This window comes from Garra rufa, chromosome 25 (assembly GCF_049309525.1).
Source record: "Garra rufa chromosome 25, GarRuf1.0, whole genome shotgun sequence".
NCBI lineage: Eukaryota > Metazoa > Chordata > Actinopteri > Cypriniformes > Cyprinidae > Garra > Garra rufa.
The window spans coordinates 38,950,437-38,970,217 of NC_133385.1; the positions used below are offsets into that span (position 1 = coordinate 38,950,437).

The following is a 19,781-nucleotide window of genomic DNA, read 5'->3' on the forward strand; positions in this document are numbered from 1 at the left end:
TTAGGCACTTTAAAGATATATGACAAATAATGTAACTTTTTTTTACTGTGACCTTAATAGATCACCACATCAACACTCTTCAAGATATCCCAAATCCGCTCACAATTTAGCATTTTGAGTATATTCTTATCATGTTGACAAAGTTTGGTGTGAACAATGTCATTCTTTTACGAGTATTATGATTTTATTTACAGCCTGATTTTTCCAAAAATCCACATTCAAATAAAAATAGCCAACTTCCTGTTTATTATAGCTAATGAGTGTTAATTAGAAAGTTGTCCGGATTGATGAGATCAATATGTGTACTGAGTTTGGTGACTGTAGACAAAACTAAACCCCCAACTTTTGTCAAAAGGTGGCGCTATAGAGTGCCTCCTCCACGCCTATTTATGGGCTGTTATCAGTGTCTAAATATCATTAATACAGATGTGTGTGTTGAGTTTCATGAAATTCTAAGTATTTAGAGTGGCTCAAAAACACAAAAAGTTAAAGTTAAAATTTGACATGTTGCCATGGCAACATGATAAAAGTTATCGATAAAGCCCTTCACAGATTCTCATCGGCCGTGTTTCGACATTATTGGGATGAAGTTTGAAGCAAATTGAGTAAAATTAAGAGGCTGATTTAAAAGCATTTAGAAAACGTGCTATAACTTTGACTCATAATAGTCACATCTCTGTGATCAGCATCATACAATGAACAAACTGCTGAAGTTTGGTCAAAATCAGACAAAGTGTGTTAAAGTTATTAGACACATCCAGTTTCTCAATTCTCGCCATAACTTTGTCGCCCCGCCACGGCCAAACCGTTCGAAATATCAAAATTCCCCTGGCAATTTAGCGTCCCCAATGTCTTGAGATCATGCTGACCCCGAGTTTGGTGGCCATCGGTGGAAAGGCCTAGGAGGAGTATATCAAATTCCATTGCATGCACTTTTTAGACATCCCTGAATAGCTGACTTCCTATTGGGCGAAGCACAGACTTTGAGCACGAAAGTTGTTCAGCCCGATGAGGTCTATATGTGTATGAATTGCTTTAATGGCGAATTTGTGTCTACCTTTGAGTGCAGGTGAAGACACGTTCAGTGGAGCTGGAGGCCGTGGAGAAGCAGATCCAGGGGTTGCTGACCAGGCAGATCGAGCTGCGGGACAGAAAAACACTCCCATTACCTCTACTCCATATGATTTTCTGCACAGGTCCGGTGCACCCAGGACGCGATCCTCCCAGATGTCACTCACTCCGCCGGGACACCACGGACCCTGGGTGCAGCAGCAGCGTAAGACGCGAGCCAGACCCCGGGTGAGGACCTCCCCCCTCCGCCGCCTCCGGTCTTCGAGATCTCCACCCGGAACTGCTTCGCTCCCCTCCGCGAGACGGAACGCGACGCTGTGATCATCGGAGACTCCATTGTCCGGTACGTTCGTGCTAACTTTGCTAACGGTAAAGTGCACACTCACTGTTTCCCTGGTGCTCGCGTTCTCGATGTCTCTTCAGAGATACCTGCCATCTTGAAGGATGATGTGAGCGTCGGTGAAATCATCCTGCACGCGGGGGTGAAGGATGTCAGGCTGCGGCAGACGGAGGTCTTTAAGAGGGATTTCAGGAGCCTGATCGAGACAGTACGCAGTACATCGCCCGCGACGAGAATCATCGTGTCAGGACCGCTTCCCACGTATCGACGTGAACACGAAAGGTTCAGTAGACTTTTTGCTCTAAATGAATGGTTGTTGTCATGGTGTAAAGAACAGAAACTGCTCTTTGTTAATAATTGGAATCTTTTTTGGGAGCGTCCTAGGCTTTACCGCGCTGATGGCCTGCACCCCAGCAGAGTCGGAGCAGAACTCCTGTCGGACAACATCTCCAGGACGCTGCGCTCCATTTGACTAGTAAGCATATCTTCAAATAGTTGTGATGATGGCTTTTGTTATGCACATTTAAACGATAGTATTGGTGCTGTCCAATCTATAAAGACTGTGTCTGTTCCTCGAATAGTGAGGTCAAAACAAAAATTTAATGCAGGATCTAGAAAAAATTTAATCTTGATTAAACCAGAAAAATGCACAATAAATGAACAAAAACTATTTTTAAAGCTTGGGCTCCTAAACATTAGATCACTCGCACCCAAAGCACTTATTGTAAATGAAATAATCACAGATAATAGTTTTGATGTACTCTGCTTGACTGAAACTTGGCTAAAACCAAACGATTATATTGGTCTGAATGAGTCTACTCCGCCAAACTACTGTTATAAGCATGAGCCCCGTCAGATTGGTCGTGGCGGTGGTGTTGCAACAATATATAGTGATATTTTCAATGTTACCCAGAAAACAGGGTACAGGTTTAATTCATTTGAAGTACTCCTACTTAATGTCACTCTGTCAGATATGCAAAATAAACCTCTCCTATCTCTTGCTCTGGCTACTGTGTATAGAACTCCAGGGCCGTATACAAATTTCCTAAATGAATTTGCAGATTTCCTTTCTGACCTATTGGTTAATTTTGATAAAGCATTAATTGTTGGAGATTTTAACATTCATGTTGATAATACAAATGATGCGTTAGGACTTGCATTTACTGACCTGATAAACTCTTTTGGAGTCAAACAAAATGTCACTGGGCCCACTCATCGTTTTAATCATACACTAGATCTAATTATATCGCACAGACTTGATCTAACTAATATAGATATCGTACCTCAAAGCGATGATGTTACTGGAGAAAAACTAACTTAGAAGTTTTTAGAATTGCATGGAAAAACAGTATGTCCAGCTATAGACGGGCTTTAAAAGTTGCTAGAGCCGAGTATATCCACCAACTCATAGAAAAAAACCAAAACAATCCAAGGTTTTTATTTAGCACAGTGGCTAGATTAACAAATAATCAAACACCTCCTGACCTGAATATTCCTGCACAGTTTAATAGTAACGACTTTATGAATTTCTTTACTGATAAAATAGACAACATTAGAAATACAATAACTAATATAGATACAACAGCAACTGATACTTCAGTATTAGTCATTACACCCGAAGAAAAACTGCAGTGCTTTACAACTTTAGAACAGGAAGAATTAAATAAACTTATCACCACATCTAAACCAACAACATGCCTATTAGACCCTGTACCCACTAAACTACTAAAATAGTTGTTACCTGTAGCAGAAGTACCGCTTCTTAATATTGTTAACTCATCGTTATCTTTAGGTCATGTCCCAAAACCATTCAAACTAGCGGTTATTAAACCTCTTATTAAGAAACCACAGCTAGACCCTAGTGAACTGGCAAATTACAGACCCATTTCTAATCTTCCATTTATGTCTAAAATTCTAGAAAAAGTTGTGTCTGCTCAATTGTGCTCCTTCTTGCAAAATAATAATATCTTTGTAGAATTTCAGTCAGGTTTCAGGCCCCATCATAGCACAGAAACTGCACTTGTAAAAATCACAAACGACTTGCTACTTGCCTCAGATCAAGGCTGTGTCTCATTGCCAGTTTTACTTGATATTAGTGCTGCGTTCGACACTATAGATCATGACATACTCGTAGATCGATTGCAAAGCTATTCAAGGGCAGGCTTTAAGATGGTTCAGATCATACCTGTCCGATCGCTATCACTTTGTTTATTTAAACGGGGAGTCATCGCAACTATCACCAGTAAAGTATGGAGTGCCACAAGGATCTGTCCTAGGTCCTCTACTATTTTCAATTTACATGTTACCCCTCGGTAATATTATTAGGAAATATGGGATTAGTTTCCATTGTTATGCTGATGATACTCAACTATATATTTTAACAAGACCAGATGAAACTTCTAACTTAGCAAGTTAACAGAGTGTGTTAAAAATGTGAAAGACTGGATGACCAATAATTTTCTACTATTAAATTCAGATAAGACCGAGATATTACTTATTGGACCAAAAAACAGTACACAGAATCTCTTAAACTGCAATTTGCAACTAGACGGATGTACTGTTATTTCCTCTACAGTCAAAAATCTGGGTGTTATATTAGACAGCAACCTGTCTTTTGAAAATCATATTTCCTATGTTACAAAAACAGCATTCTTCCATCTTAGAAACATTGCTAAGCTACGGAACATGTTGCCTGTCTCTGATGCAGAAAAGTTAGTTCATGCATTCACGTCTAGACTGGACTATTGTAATTCACTACTAGGTGGTTGTCCTGCTTCTTCAATAAATAAGCTACAAAAATCTTATCCTATCAGTGAGAGGCAAATAAAACATTTTGTGATTTTTCTTTAAAAATTAATAAATGATTTTAATGCTCTTTAAGCATTTATATAACTATGTAAAAGTATTCTGACAGTACAGAACATAACAACTGATTCTATGCTATTCTATGATTCTGTTAAAATAAATTGTTTATTGTTAGTTCATTTTTAAATATTATGTTAATGATCTATAAGCATTTGTAAGATAATTATATTAGTACAAATTAACAATTTTTATGTATTTGTTTCTTATTCTAATTAATTGTACTGAGCAGTAAATGGTCGGACTCCAAAAAAATCTTATTCTATCAGTGAGAGACATATAAAACATTCATTGATTTAAAAAAGTCTTATCCTATCAGTGAGAGACAAATCAAACATTTATTGATTTTTCTTTAAAAATGTAAAAATTGATTTTAATGCTCTTTAAGCATTTATATAATCATTATGTAAAAGTATTCTGACAGTACAGTACATAACGACTGATTGTTCTATGACCTCTGGTGGTCATACCTGGTATTATATTCTTCATCTGACTATATTATTAATGTGATGGTTGTAATATTTTTGGGGCCTCTGAGCATGATCAAATTTTGATACTAAGTGTATTTCCTAAAATGTATTTATTCTTCATATGTAAAAAGTTTAGAAGAGTTGGGATAATGCACTTTAAAGATATATAAAAACTTTACTGTGACTTTAAAAAAATCACCGCGTCAACACCGTTCAAGGTATCCCAAATCCGCTCACAATTTAGCATCTTCAGTATCTTGACATCATGTTGACAAAGTTTGGTGTGAACTGCTTGGTTTTCCAGAGAGAAGCATTTAAAATTCCACGGCCTGATTTTTCAAAAAAATCCACATTCAAATAAATATAGCCAACTTCCTGTTTATCATAGATAATGAGTGTAATGAGTGATTGATGAGACCAATAAATGTACCGAGTTTGGTGACTGTAGGCAAAACTAACCCCCCAACATTTCACAATTTTTCTTTAAAAATTAAAAAATTATTTTAATGCTCTTTTAAGCATTTATATAATAATTATGTAAAAGTATTCTGACAGTACAGTACATAACAAATGATTCTATGCATTACTTTCATTCTTATACACTGAGAATGAGCAGAACAGGATTGGAGGTAAAAATATTCCTTATCATACAAGACACCTCCGGTGGTCAAACATCGTATTACAGTCTTCATTTGACTATATTATTTGTGTGTTCCTTTATTGTTTTTGGGCCTCTGAGCATGATAAAATTTTGATACCATGCGTGTTTCCCAAGAATGTTTTGTTCTTCATATATACAAAGTTTTGAAGAGTTAGCATAATGCACTTTAAAGATATATGAAAATTAATGTAACTTTTTTTTACTGTGACTTTAAAAAAATCACCACATCAACACCGTTCAAGATATCCCAAATCCTCTCACAATTTAGCATTTTGAGTATATTCTTATCATGTTGACAAAGTTTGGTGTGAACTACTTGTTTATGTTTTGTTTAGTATGATTTTATTTACAGCTTGATTTTTCCAAACAATCCACATTCAAATCTAAATAGCTGGCTTCCTGTTGGTCGTAGCTAATGAGTGTAAATTAGAAAGTTGTCCAGATTGACGAGATCAATATATGTCCAGAGTTTAGTGACTGTAGATAAAACTAACCCCCCAACTTTTGTCAAAAGGTGGCACTATTGAGTGCCTCCTCCACGCCTATTTATGAGCTTTTGCCACTGTCTAACTGTCATTAATACTGATGTGTGTGTTGAGTTTCATGAAATTCTAAGCAAATTAAGTACCCCCAAAACAAAGGAAAGGAAAGGAAAGTTAAAGTTTGACACGTTGCCATGGCAACAGTATGTAACATATCATTGACCCCTTCACAGATTCGCATCGGCTGTGTTTTGACATTATTCTGATGAAGTTTGAAGCAAATCGGGTAATAGCAACCATGTTATTTCAAAGCATTTTTAATCGAGACACGCTTCCTGCCGACAGTTGGTGGCGCTATAACTTTGTCTCTTAATAGTCACATTTATGTGATCGGCATCATACAACAAAGAAACTTCTTAAGTTTGATCACAATCAGACAAAGTATGCAAAAGTTATTAGGCACTTCCTTTTTCTAATTTCTCGCCATAATTTCAAAGCCTCGCCACAGCCAAACCGTTCGAAATATCAAAAATCCCCTCACAATTTTTCATCCCCAATGTCTCTAGATCATGTTGACAGAGTTTGGTGGCATTCGGGTAAAAAACCTGGAACAAGTATATCAAATTCAAAAAAATGTGTTTTGCACAAAACTCTGAATAATCAACTTCCTTTCGGGATGAGCTAATGACATGCTGCGCAAAAATTGTTCAGCTTGGTGAGTTCTATAGGTGTACCGAGTTTCATATGTGTACGTGCAAGTATGTGTGCTATATGGCCCTCAAAATTCCACGCCCAGGTACCAGTCTCTGTCCCGCAGTTTTTTAGCATGTTAAGGGCCCCGAAACCCCCCAAAACGTTGACGAAAAATAATAATAATAATAATAATTCTTAGAAAAACATTCTGGGCTCGGGCCCTGATAATAATAATTCTTATCATAATTCCTGAAACATGGTTATCTCCCAAGACTTCTCTTCTCTGGTTTATCTTCATCATCGTCAACAATGTATTTCTTTTAGAGGCAGTTCCTCAGATTTTAGAACTTTAGAGAGAGGTGTACCTCAAGGTTCTTCTCTTGGGCCTCTTTTGTTTCCTATTTTCATTAATGATCTTCCTCTTACCTGCACTGATGATACTGTGATTTATTATTCCAACTCAAATATCACTGCAATTCATAATTCTCTACAGTTTGATGTTGACAAAGTTCTGTGTTGGTTGCAGTCTAATAAACTAGTACTCAACAAAACTAAATCGTATTCTATGTTATTTCACAAAACGAGCAGATCTCGGGTTCCTAATGATCTTAATCTTAAATTTAAGGACTCGTTACCACTTGAGCCTGTTAGGCAAATTAAATATCTTGGTCTTTGGCTTGACTCTAATCTTTCATTCAATACTCATATACATTCGATTATAAATAAACATTACTTATCGTTTAAAAATACTTTATCAATCAATTAGTTGTTTTAATTTTTCTGTTCATAAAAAAATGTTTCTCAATTATTACTTCCAATTCTTGATTATAGTGATATTATTAATCTAAATACCACAGCCACTAATGTTCAGCCTCTTAATGCTGTTTATAACAGTCTGTGCAGGTTTATTCTCCATTGTCCTTTAAGAACTCATCCCTGTCTTATGTATCACCGATTGTCCTGGTTTACTCCATCCTCTAGATGTCATTTTCATTGGTTATTGGTTATTTACAAGTGCATTCACTTTAGTTATTCTGATTATTTGAAACAATATTTAATTCCAGTCAGCTCTTCTTATAATTTACTCCATGATGATCAAATATTTTTTTTTGTTGTTCCTAGAATTAATAAAGAAAGTGGCAGATTTTCATTTAAATATAAAGCACCTTGTGATTGGAATAATTTGCCAGCTTCTATTCGATCCTTAACTTCCTTTTATTTGTTTAGAAATTCTCTTGTACATTACTTACAGAATACTTGTATTTGTTTCTGATTTTTGTTTGTATATGGTTAAATATTGTATTTCAGTATAAGATTAATGCAATATTGTTAAATAACTTCTGTAACATTAAAAATGTGAAAGATGCAAATTGTTGGGTGGTCAGACAGCTTTTTGAGAGTTTGTGTAAGTGTGTGTGTGTGTGTGTGTGTGTGTGTGTGTGTGTGTGTGTGTGTGTGTGTGTGTGTGTGTGTGTGTGAATTGTTGTGTTGTCTTGTTTTTGTATTTACTTTATTGTATTGTTGTTTTACTGCATTGATGCAGTTTCATTACTGCACTGCTGTATCTGCCATGTTTGTATATATTTGTGTACATTGAGGACCCCCTCGAAAACGAGATGATTCATCTCAAGGGGCTTATCCTCTTAATAATACATTTTAAATTATACTGAAGCTACTTCAGTGGCCCGGAGTCGTCACAAACATGACAGTGAGTATTTTTATTTTTTGTTCCAGTCTCCTTTTATTTTATTCACATTTTTTATTTATTCACATTATGCTTTATGTCATTTACCTTTTGAATATTTGTGATGCTCCTCATTAAACGTGCACGACTGTCCATTTGCAGGTTGAAGAATGGCTGGGGAGAAAACGAGGGGACAATGGTGTTTCAATTGCCGTAAAAGAGCATAAAAGGGCAGCATCACAAGTTGCAGAAGTGCCATTGTCAGACGAGCAGGAAAGTGTAAGTTTATAGTTGAAATTACTCCATAACAGCAAATTAAATATATTATGGGAAAGGCATAAAAGATGACAGAGACATTGTGTTTTTTTTTTCTTCTGAGACCAGTGGTTCGACAAATACTTCAACGAGGTGCGGCCAGTAATGCTAAAAGAAAACGGCTCTGCTGATGATACAGAAGCAGTCAGCTCATTCTTTGTTTCAAGCACTGACAGGCCAATCTACAACCCCTCCAACGACTTGAAACGACTGCATGACAAGTAAGTGATATTATAGATATCTATATCTTTTCTTTTTATTCTGGTCTGTATACTTATGAGGCTCTGTGTTGTAGATATAATGTCCCCAGTGTGTCCTGTGGCTATGCATGTAGAGCAGCTGAGACAGCTGCCAAAAATCTGAAGGAGGTGGAGAGGAATGCAGTGGCACGGCTCTTGGGCCACACACCAGAAACGGCCGAAAAACACTACAGGATGAGAACTCCGGCAGATGCATTTCTGGCCCAAAGAGTGGTTGAACAGCTTGCTAGAAAACCCCACGGTACGCAATCTGACATCTAATGAACGATTCTTATTCTTACATTTGCTACACTGAAAAAAATTATTATGGCCCAGTTAAATTAAGCATAAATAAATTTTGCTAATTTAAATAATTAAAATTTAGTTTTTGATTTTAAATAATAAGTATAAATTGTTTTATTAAGTATAAATATTAAATATTAAGTAAATTTTCACAAATGCACATTCTCCATGGCGCTATAAGGAGTTGGTCATGACTCAGGTTCACGGTGGGAACTTTTTATTCCGGAGCTGGAGTTTTCATCATTAAGTCGATTTACAAGGTGAGTAATATTTATGTGAGTAATAATGTAGTTTAGCACTGTTTTATTATTGTAAAAAGTTTTTTCGCTGTATAAATAATATCTGCAGAACGAGTCTTTGAGATAAATTCCACAGCGACCAACGATCACATATAACCATGGGCGTAAATCCCGGGGGGGATATGCCCCCCCCCCCCATCCGAGGGTTGTCCCCCCCCTCTGAAAAAAATTTGTATAAAAAAAAGCACTCTCTCTTGTGAAAATATATGTATGTATACCTAAAATACTCGTGTAAGTAAAAAAAACCCCCGCAAAAAATGCATTTAGAAACAGTTGAGTTTCCCCTCCCCTTCCTCACAGTGGTTTGGCCCACTGCCTGCTCTACACACGAGTCAGGTGTGTGGCTGCGGCTCAATTAATGTTGAACTAGTAAGTAGGGTATTTTATTAACTTTAAATAAAGCGATTCTCTTTAATGTAGTTGATGCAGACTCATTCATAAATTGGTTGCGACACAAATGCTTATTACCGATGTAATTTTCCATGAATCTGCAATATTAGCGATTAAAATATTACTTATCTAGTTAACGTTAGTTTGTTTACCATAGCTTGTTGCATAATGCACTGCAACTAACACGCCAAAGCCGTTTCCCATGCATTGTTTTATTTTTGACGACTTGGCATAATGTTAACTCAACATTAATGGCCACAAATAGAATATTGATCAACAGAGGCCACTGTTAGTGGGTCCAGCCAAACAGACCCGGGTTCGAGGCCCGCTCGTCACGACTGTGAATAATTTCATTTAGCTGTGCATTTTCTAAATGAGCACTGTTTTACGTCCGAGCTGACCTCACTTTAAATAAAATTTTAAACCTTTTTTTAATTCCTTGTTTTTATTGTTGTGTATCTTTATAAGTACAATTTGACTGTATTATTTTGTGTCCCCTTCAAAAATTGCTCATGAGAAATTTTATATTTCTACTGTTAAATGAAATTTACGCCCATGCATATAACTTACACAAATAAAACAAATATTACTTTTTTATGTGACGGAATGTACTTTTAAGATATTTTTGGATGAAAAGTAGTTTTATAAGCCTAAAATGCGCCGTTAGATGTATGCTGTATATAGATGTGTTTCGTTCAAACTGGACGCCATCACATCGAAATCCAAATATGACTCATAATGGAAAGTTAAAAAATGGACGAAGGTATATAAGTTATGTGGGGAATTTCCAGTTAGTTCCTGTCGATAAATCTCACAATATAACATTGGATTTCTGAATGTTTTGGTGACACATGTTCACAATTGTAATCATGTGAACATGCCCCTTTTTGTTAGCTTTAATGGTGCAGCATGTAAACTGTCTTAAAATAACAATAATAATTATTGTGTTTTTACTTTCATTTGAGGGACTCTCTGCATGTTCCTGTGACTAGGACACATACCATTTTCTTGATCCCAAAGGAAGTTTCCAGGTTCCCATGGTGTGACTTAAGGTAGTTTTCCTTAAATGTTATTATTTTAATGATTTGCACAGTAAGTAATTTTATTTTACTAATCACTACTCATTACAGTATACAGATGACTTGGTAATGCTTTACAATACAGGTGTACAAATATGCATTAACTCATGCTTAACTAATGCAGGGATAATCATGAGTTAATACTTAACTGATTCATAGATTAAGTAATCAATAAATTGTTTTTAGTTAAATGTGTCATAGTGTATTTACTCCCTAATAACTTATTTTATTAACTAATAGTGTAAATTCATGTGTTAATTACCACAATGGGTTGAAGCCATAGCATTTCAACTTCCAATTGTCTGCTTTAATTAATCATTAGCTAATTATCTGCAAAGATTATGATAGTTATGAGGCACAGAACGTCTATGTTACGTAGGTAACCCTCGTTCCCTGAAGGAGGGAATGGAGACGTAACATTGGGATCTTGCTTGAGAGACCAATCATCTCTGAGCCTTATTCAAAAGGCCAATAAAATTGGCGAGTGGTGTGTGCGTGCCAGCCACACCCCCGTACATACGGGTATATAAGATGGCGGCGCGCACCACTCATTCAGGTTTTTGCTGAGGAGCCGATCGAGCCGGCGTCAGCGCGACGCCAGGGGCGTGGCAGGGGAATGTAACGTCTCCGTTCCCTCCTTCAGGGAACGAGGGTTACCTACGTAACCTAGACGTTCCCCTTCAGTCGAATCACTTCGACGTTACATTGGGAACTTAGACCCATGGAACAGGCCACGACCCTGACGCCGCGTAACGCACAACACCACGTGCAGACAGGCGGACGTGTCTGCAGGCGGATATGAACGTAACCTTCCCAACGCCCTGGGGGCCAAGTAGGGTACCCCACAGGGATGCCAGTTGTACTGAAGCAGGGGTTGGGGGGCGGAGCACATGAGATCATTTTACATGTGGAATCAGAGTAATTCAATATATCAATAGAAGTCTAGGGATACACGAGGGAAACCAAGGCCTTCTGGCTGAACGAGGGAAAAAATACTGAGACATGTTGCCACAACCTTGCAGGGCGAAGGAGACCCGGCAGGAGCACAGTCAGAAACTACTCCGCTCTAGGCTGACTGCGGGGCATGGAGGACCCAGGTTCGCCAGAGGGAACAGCTGGGAAATGGCGTACGGATCCCGTAGGAATGGCGCAGCAAGCCGGCACCAGCCGATCTCCCATTTACCTGATGTCTATGTTAAGACACAGGAGGATACGGCCTCTACGCGGAGATTGTAGAACGTAGTGAAGGTGTTGGGTGTAGTCCAACCCGCAGCTCTGCAAATGTCTGTTAGAGAGGTGCCATGCTGAGATAGAGAAGTCCGCAGGGCTTTATGGGCCGGCGGTACGTTCTCTCCCGTGACTTGGATGTCCCCCCCGGACCTCGCCGCGGTGGCCGAAAAGCATTGACGGCTTAACGACCGACCGCGGGAGGAAGGCGGGGGGAGCCGGCTCGCAAACGAGCCGCGGGACTTCAGCATGGCCATGGTCATGCTCTCACAGTGTGGGCATGAACCATCCGTGAACGCCGCTTCAGCGTGCTCGAAGCCCAAACACGTGAGGCAGCATTCATGTCCGTCCGATGAGGAGAGGAAAGTACCACACCCAGAAACGCACGGCCGAAAAGCCATTCTGAAAAGAACGTCTTAACAGCCATGAGAAATTGCTCTTTTGTGATCCCGGTTTGCCTAGGGAGGAGCCGCGGAATGCAAAAAGGCTTCTTGATGCCGTGAAAACGGCAGCCCGCAGGACCACGCTGGAGGCTGCCAAACAATGCTCTTTTGAAACACTTTTAGTTTTGGCAGCACGCCAGCGGGAGGGAGCATGAACTCCGAAGAACTCTGTAGAAGGTTTTTTTTTTTCTGGAATAAGGCTCAGAGATGATTGGTCTCTTAAGCAAGATCCCAATGTAACATCGAAGTGATTCGACTGAAGGGGAACTATAATTTTTGAGTAATTTGTAATTGTGGATTTAGAATTAATACATCATGTACCCCAACAAGTAAAGTCATAACATAATGATAAATTTACAAACCATTAGCTTATGAGTAATTAAAGCAGACAACTGGAAGTTAAAGCGTATAGCTTTGACCACTGTGGTAATTAACACATGATTTTATATTATGAGTTAATAAAATTTTAAGTTATTAGTAAATACAAACTTTATGAAAACATTTAACTAATAACAATGTATTGATTATATATTCTATAAATCATAGAATATTAATTAGTTGCTGATGTAGTAATAATTAATAAATGGTTTAGTTCCTCATGAATTATACATTTACTTGTGATTATCTGTGCATTAATTAAGTGCAAATTAATGCATATTTGTGCATAAAGTGTTACTGATGACTTTAAAGGAGAAGTTCACTTCCAGAACAAAAATTTACTTACACCTGTCATCCAAGATGTTTGTGTCTTTCTTTCTCAAGAAACATGATTTCTTAACGACTGAGGAAAGAAATACACAAACATCTTGGATGACAAGGGAGTGAGTAAATTATCTGTACATTTTTGTTCTGGAAGTGAACTTCTCCTTTAATGTAAACTGGTAAATGTCTTTACTACTAATACATCCCCCGTTTTGCTAGCTTTAATGGTGCAGCATGTAAAATGTGTCTTAATCTAACAATATTAATTATTGTGTGCTTTGTTTCTTTTGAGGGACTCTCTGTACGTGCGTGTGAACACATACGATTTCCTTGATGCCAAAGGAATATTCCAGGTTCGCCACTTTCCTGAAGTTGTATTATTCCAGCAATATGCACAGTAAGTATTTTTAATATTAAAGTATTTTACAATAAACAGTTGACTTTAATGAAATGTATCATATAATATTATGTTATGTTCCACAGCTCACTGCTGTTTTCCAGAAAGGAGGTCTTCCTGGGAGGAAAGTGGTCAAATATTTCGGCATTTTACAGGAGGTATATGTATTCATTTATCAATTGTCTTTTCCTTTCCCATATGTATTATTATTTAACACAGTGATGTCAAATACACTGTCTAGACAAAAATGTCTCTGCTTGAATTTAAAATCTTAAAGGATTTTTTTTTAAATTCTACTTAAATTTCAAATACTAAAAGGTTTATAGTTGCCCTAAAAATGAAAAATATGTCTTTCCAAAACCAGAAGACCTTAGTTTATCTTCAGAACCAAAAAAATTAAGATTTTTTCAAATGAAATCTGAGAGGTTTCTGGACTTGCATCGGCAACAATATAAGTGGCCCAAAAACGTACTAAGGACATAAGTGAAACCATTTATGTGACATCAGTGGTTCAACTGTATCTTTACAGAGCTACAAGAATAATGTTTTATGTGCAAAGAAAACAAAAATAACTTTATTCAACAATTCTTCTCCCTGCCTCCATTGTCAAGACTACAATGACATATGCGTGAGTTTTCCTCTGCTTATAAACATGGTTCTTGCATGTTCTACTATTTTGCCAATATCTTTAATGTGTTTCTTGGCCTAAGAACATTTCAGTTGAGTAGTGTTGCAGTCTATGCGGGGTTATAAAGCTCAGAGATCTCATTAAAAATATCTGAATTTGTGTTCTATTTGCAGGTTAGGGACAACATGAGGGTGAATTAATTAATCTAATTAATTAACTAACTAATCACATAATTTATTTTTGGGCAAACTGTCCCTTTAAAAAAAATAATAATTGGATCATTATTGCTGTGAATTTTTTTTTAGCATGTTATATGTTTGGCATCATTTGTTTTAAAAAGTATAATGTTAAAAACATAATAAACACTGCAATAACATTGTAGAGATGGGGAAGGGGATGTCATAGTTTAGGACTATAATTACCCCAGATTGTATAGATTTGTCAGTTTTCTTTCTCATCTGCTTCCTTTTACTTTAACCTAAAAAAAAAACTGCTGTTTATGATGACACACTGATGTGTTTTTGTGCATATTGGCTGGTAAATATCAGTTGATAACCAACCCTACTAATAACAGTTTCTTTTTATTTAAATATAGGACAGTCAAAGAGATGACTCCTTGAAAGACCCAGAAAACATCACCATGGGCAAACCTGTATAATACATTACAAATTGCAGTTTGTTGCTTGACATATGAACAGTTTTAGCACTATTGTTTTATTCACTATTGAATAAATACTATATACTGTTAAATCACTAAATACTGTCGCCTGTTTCCACATATTTTTAATTAATTTTGCAGTTTAAAGTCAGCACTCAACAATGTGGCCTCTTTCACTTGTGAATTTTTGTTAATGTTTATTTTGTGAATGTGCAATGTTAAAGGGATAGTTCACCCAAAAATGAAAATTTGATGTTTATCTGCTTACCCCCAATGCATCCAAGATGTAGGTGACTTGTTTTCCTCAGAAAAACACAAACGAAGATTTTTAATGAAAACCGGTGCAGTCTGCCAGCCTTATCATGGACGTGGATGGGCACCAAACCTTTAAAAGTAAACAAAAACATGCACAGACAAATCCAAATTACACCCTGCGGCTCGTGATGATACATTGATGTCTTAAGACACGAAACGATCAGTTTTTGTGAGAAACTGAACAGTATTTATATCATTTTTTACCTTTGATACACAGCCACGTCCATCTGTCATGAGCACGAGTTTGGCATCAGTCACGTCACATGTGCACGCGCTTCTGGCGTAGAACATGACAGATGGACGTGGCTGTGTATCAACGGTAAAAAATTATATAAATACTGTTTAGTTTCTCACAAAAAACGATCGCCGCAGGGTGTAATTTGGATTTGTCTGTGCATGTTTTTGTTTACTTTTAAAGGTTTGGTGCCCATCCACGTCTATGATAAGGCTGGCAGACTGCACCGGTTTTCATTAAAAATCTTCGTTTGTATTTTTTCTGAGGAAACAAAGTCACCTACATCTTGGATGCATTGGGGGTAAGCAGATCAAATTTTCATTTTTGGGTGAACTATCCCTTTAAGTAAGCACTTGTCTTCCAAACACTTGTTGTACATACAAAGAAACTGTTACTGAATATACATTTGATGACATTAAAACTAAATTCAAAACATTAAACTTGTTGTGTTATTTGCAAAGCCATTTAAGAACCTCTCATTCAGAAAAAATAAATAAGGTAAGTGATTAAAACAATTTTGAAATTTAGTCAACAAAATGTAATTATTTAAGTGTAGCTAAAATAAATTGATTGCAACCACTTACCTTAAACATTTTTAGTAAATTCAATTAAATTTCTTTCTTTCTTTCTGAAGAAAAAATATTAGAGGAAGTAGCATAATTAAATTGGGCTGAAATTACTCATTTTTTAATAAAAAGTTAACTAAATAAAATTTATTAAATCCAAATAAATGTGCTTGTTTAAATTTAGATCAAATAAATTGATTGCAACCACTAACCTTAAACATTTTAAGTAAATTCAATGAATCATTTTTTTCAGTCAGCAGTCTCTAATTTGCCCTTTCTTTCTTTAATTTATTCATTCATTCATTGATCTTACAGGCAAGGGCTTACTGGATCAACCAGCCGAGAGTCTGTGCTGGATGAGCAAACGGCTGTTGCCATTTTAATGCAGTCCTGGCCAGTGACTCTGGACGGGCCTCCTCCAAAAAGGACATGCCGGCAGCAAATTTGCGGACAACACGAGAGGCACTGCTATGACCGCTGGCGTAGCGAGCAGCTCAAGCTGAGTGAACAGCATGTTTTTGGTGAGTGTCCACACATGTGAAAGGTCAGTGAAATCTCAAAGTATTTGTACCCACAATGTCTAAATGCTTTCAACGGCTTGTTTTTATAGAACATTTCGGACGACGACGGCCCTCGCAGTCAAAAATGGAGGCCTGGGTAGAAAAACAAGGCTGGTCAGCTAATGTCCCACAGGCTTCTGTTATCCTCCAGAAGTGGACACCCTTCGGCTCCCTTGACTCTGCCCCTGACAGTGACTTTGTTGGGAGAATGATCAGAGGACAAGGCTGGAAAGGACTGACTGTCAGGGACGTCCCTGAGAGGGGGTGTGCTGCTGTTTTGGCTAAAAGGGACTTTCAGAAAGGGGAGGTAATTTTTTATTACCACGGCCAGCTGGTCAGCCGAGAAGAGGGGCTGGCGATTCATGCCTCCTCCCCTGATATAAAGCCGGGACATTTGTTCTTTTATAAGAACAAACAGAACAAGGCCATGTGCATTGATGCACACGAAAAAAATTGCCAGTGCCACCCTCTCTCTGTTAACTATGGACAATTGATTCAGCGCTCCAGTAAAAGAGCAAACATACGTCCTAGGTTGTATGTCTACAATCAAGGGGATGTTGTGCTCTTTATAGCAGTAAGAGACATTTCGGCAGATGAGGAGTTACTTTATGATTATGGTGGTAAGAAAAAATCCTTTGCTGGGAAAGGACTGGAATTAGACTGGATGGATTTTTAATCAATAATCTGACCCTCATCCAGCTGCTCTCCAGAATTCACTACTTACACAAAGCATGTCACTACTCGTAGTTCATCATAAAAAAAATCATTAAAATCATTTATTTTAATACTTATTTTGGATTTATCAGTATGTTGAATATGCAAATCTCTCCAAGACTCTCCAAATCTCACCAAGTTGTTTACTTGTTTTTACTGTTTTGTTTTTAAAATAAACTTCACTTGAGTTCTCAACCTTGGCTTGTCATCAGTTGATTTATTTTTTTTTTTTCTTTAATGTGCAGGACATTAAATCTGTATTCAACTTTTTTTTTTCATTTGAACTTTTAATGTTACAGGTAGATGAGTAAGAGTTGATATCCTAAATTTTAATACATTTATAGTAATTAAATAATAAATATATAAGCTTGAGTTTAAACTTTAAAAAGACAACACCTTTTAATTTTGAAATTAATTTCTCAGAACAGATGTCCTTCCCCGTGTCACGTGGAGAAATGAGGTCAGGGTCCAAATGCAGGTGAGGTGCTTTTAATATTTAAACAATAAACAAACAAACAAAACAAAAGGCACAACCAGACACGGCAAAGGCTAGAACACAGATAACTGGATACAAGAAAAACAGACATCAGACTACAATACCAACAGACAGAATGCAGGGAGAGGGAAGACTTAAATAGTGGTGATAATGTGGAACAGCTGTGGGTGAAACGACTGTGACATGTGCGCACAATTAGTGGAGTGGGGTGCGGGAGGAAGGGAAACAGTGACCCCCTGGATGTCCTTGACTGGGTGTCATAAATTTTTATAAAATTACTATATATATATATATATATATACATATATGTATATATATATATATATGTATATATATATATATATTATAACAGATTTTATTCTACGTGCAAAACAAACAAACCAAACTATAGATAGATAGATAGATAGATAGATAGATAGATAGATAGATAGATAGATAGATAGATAGATAGATAGATAGATAGATAGATAGATAGATAGATAGAAAAATAAGTATTCAAACTATAGGAATTTAGAGTAAATAATTGTGTTTTGTTAATTGTTAATACAATAAAATCATCATTTTACCCAAGTTGAGCCTATATAAAGATGTTTCTGTCAAATTAAAGCTTATTATTGTTATGAAGAATTTGTGATTTTTGGCTAAATCAACGCATGTGTTGAAATTTAACCACCAGCCAAATAAAACACAAAGCTGTTTGTGACTTTATGAAGACTATATTTTTCTGTTGCCCGAAGGGGTAGGGTCTCGTGGTGGGTGTCGTCGGATAGGAGCCGTGGAGGTCTAGGATCGACCCGAGTTTGGTGCGGTTCGGCGGTTCGGGCCCTATCTCTGGTCCCCGAAGGGGTAGGTTCTCGGGGTGGGTGTCGTCGGATAGGCGCGTAGGAGGTCTAGGATCGACCTGAGTTTGGTGCGGTTCGGCGTCTATTCGGCCGAGTTATAGCCGGTCAAAGTCATCATTTTACCCATGTTGAGCCTATTTTCTGTCAAATTAAAGCTTATTATTGCTATGAAGAATGTGTGATTTTTGGCTAAATCAACGTTGTGTTGAAATTTAACCAGAATATTCATGTTTTATTGCATTTTTGGTCTCAATATTATTATTAAGCTTCTATTTTAATGTACAGCTCCATAGTACCTCAATATTAAATTAATTAGATATAGCTATAGATAATATTTATTTTATATAATTATATTTATCTATGTTTTGTATGTATTTATGATAAAATATTACTTATTTAATGTTTTATTAAAATGTAAGACACCAAATGTTACTCAACTACTTGTAACATTAGGGTCAAATGAAAAGCTTATAATAAAATGAAAAACAATGAATCATATTTCCATAAAGAAGTTGAATACAGGTTTAATGTTCTACACATAAAAGACAAATAATCAACTGATGACAAGCCAAGGTTGACAACTCAACTGCACTTTATTTAAAAAAAAAAACAAAAAAAACAAAGCAAAACAAAAAACAGTAAAACCAGATAAAGAGAGCTAAATAACAGGACAACAAAATGTTAATTACACAATGAACAGTACTACAACATAAAATGAAGACTGCTTCTTATAGTTGCAATGTTTCTCTTTGTTTTTATATTTTATCACTACATTTTCATGTACAGTATTCAAACATTATACAAATAAAAATGAGGTGATATTTTATTTTGTTGGTCCCCTTAGTGTATCGACTATAAACTGTATCTATAAAGGATATATATATATATATATATATATATATATATATATATATATATATATATATATTTAACCACCAGCCAAATAAAGCACAAAGCTGTTTAATATAAGTTTTATAAAAGACTACATTTTTTATAATTTTTTTTATAAATGTACTATATATATACATTAGAGTAAATCATTATGTTGATTCGGCCGAGTGACAGCCGGTCAAAGTGTGGGGTTTTGGGGGGCCCTATCTCCGGCCCCCG

The 19,781-nt window shown here is 36.6% G+C and overlaps 1 long non-coding RNA gene across 1 annotated transcript; it reads left to right on the forward strand.

Annotated features, from left to right (window-relative positions):
* The first annotated feature begins 1,073 nt into the window (after window positions 1-1,073).
* On the forward strand, window positions 1,074-8,929 carry LOC141301151 (uncharacterized). The gene is made up of 4 exons (XR_012342118.1): window positions 1,074-1,886; window positions 8,426-8,542; window positions 8,648-8,799; window positions 8,874-8,929. It is a non-coding gene; the product is annotated as an uncharacterized lncRNA (long non-coding RNA).
* Window positions 8,930-19,781: the final 10,852 nt, after the last annotated feature.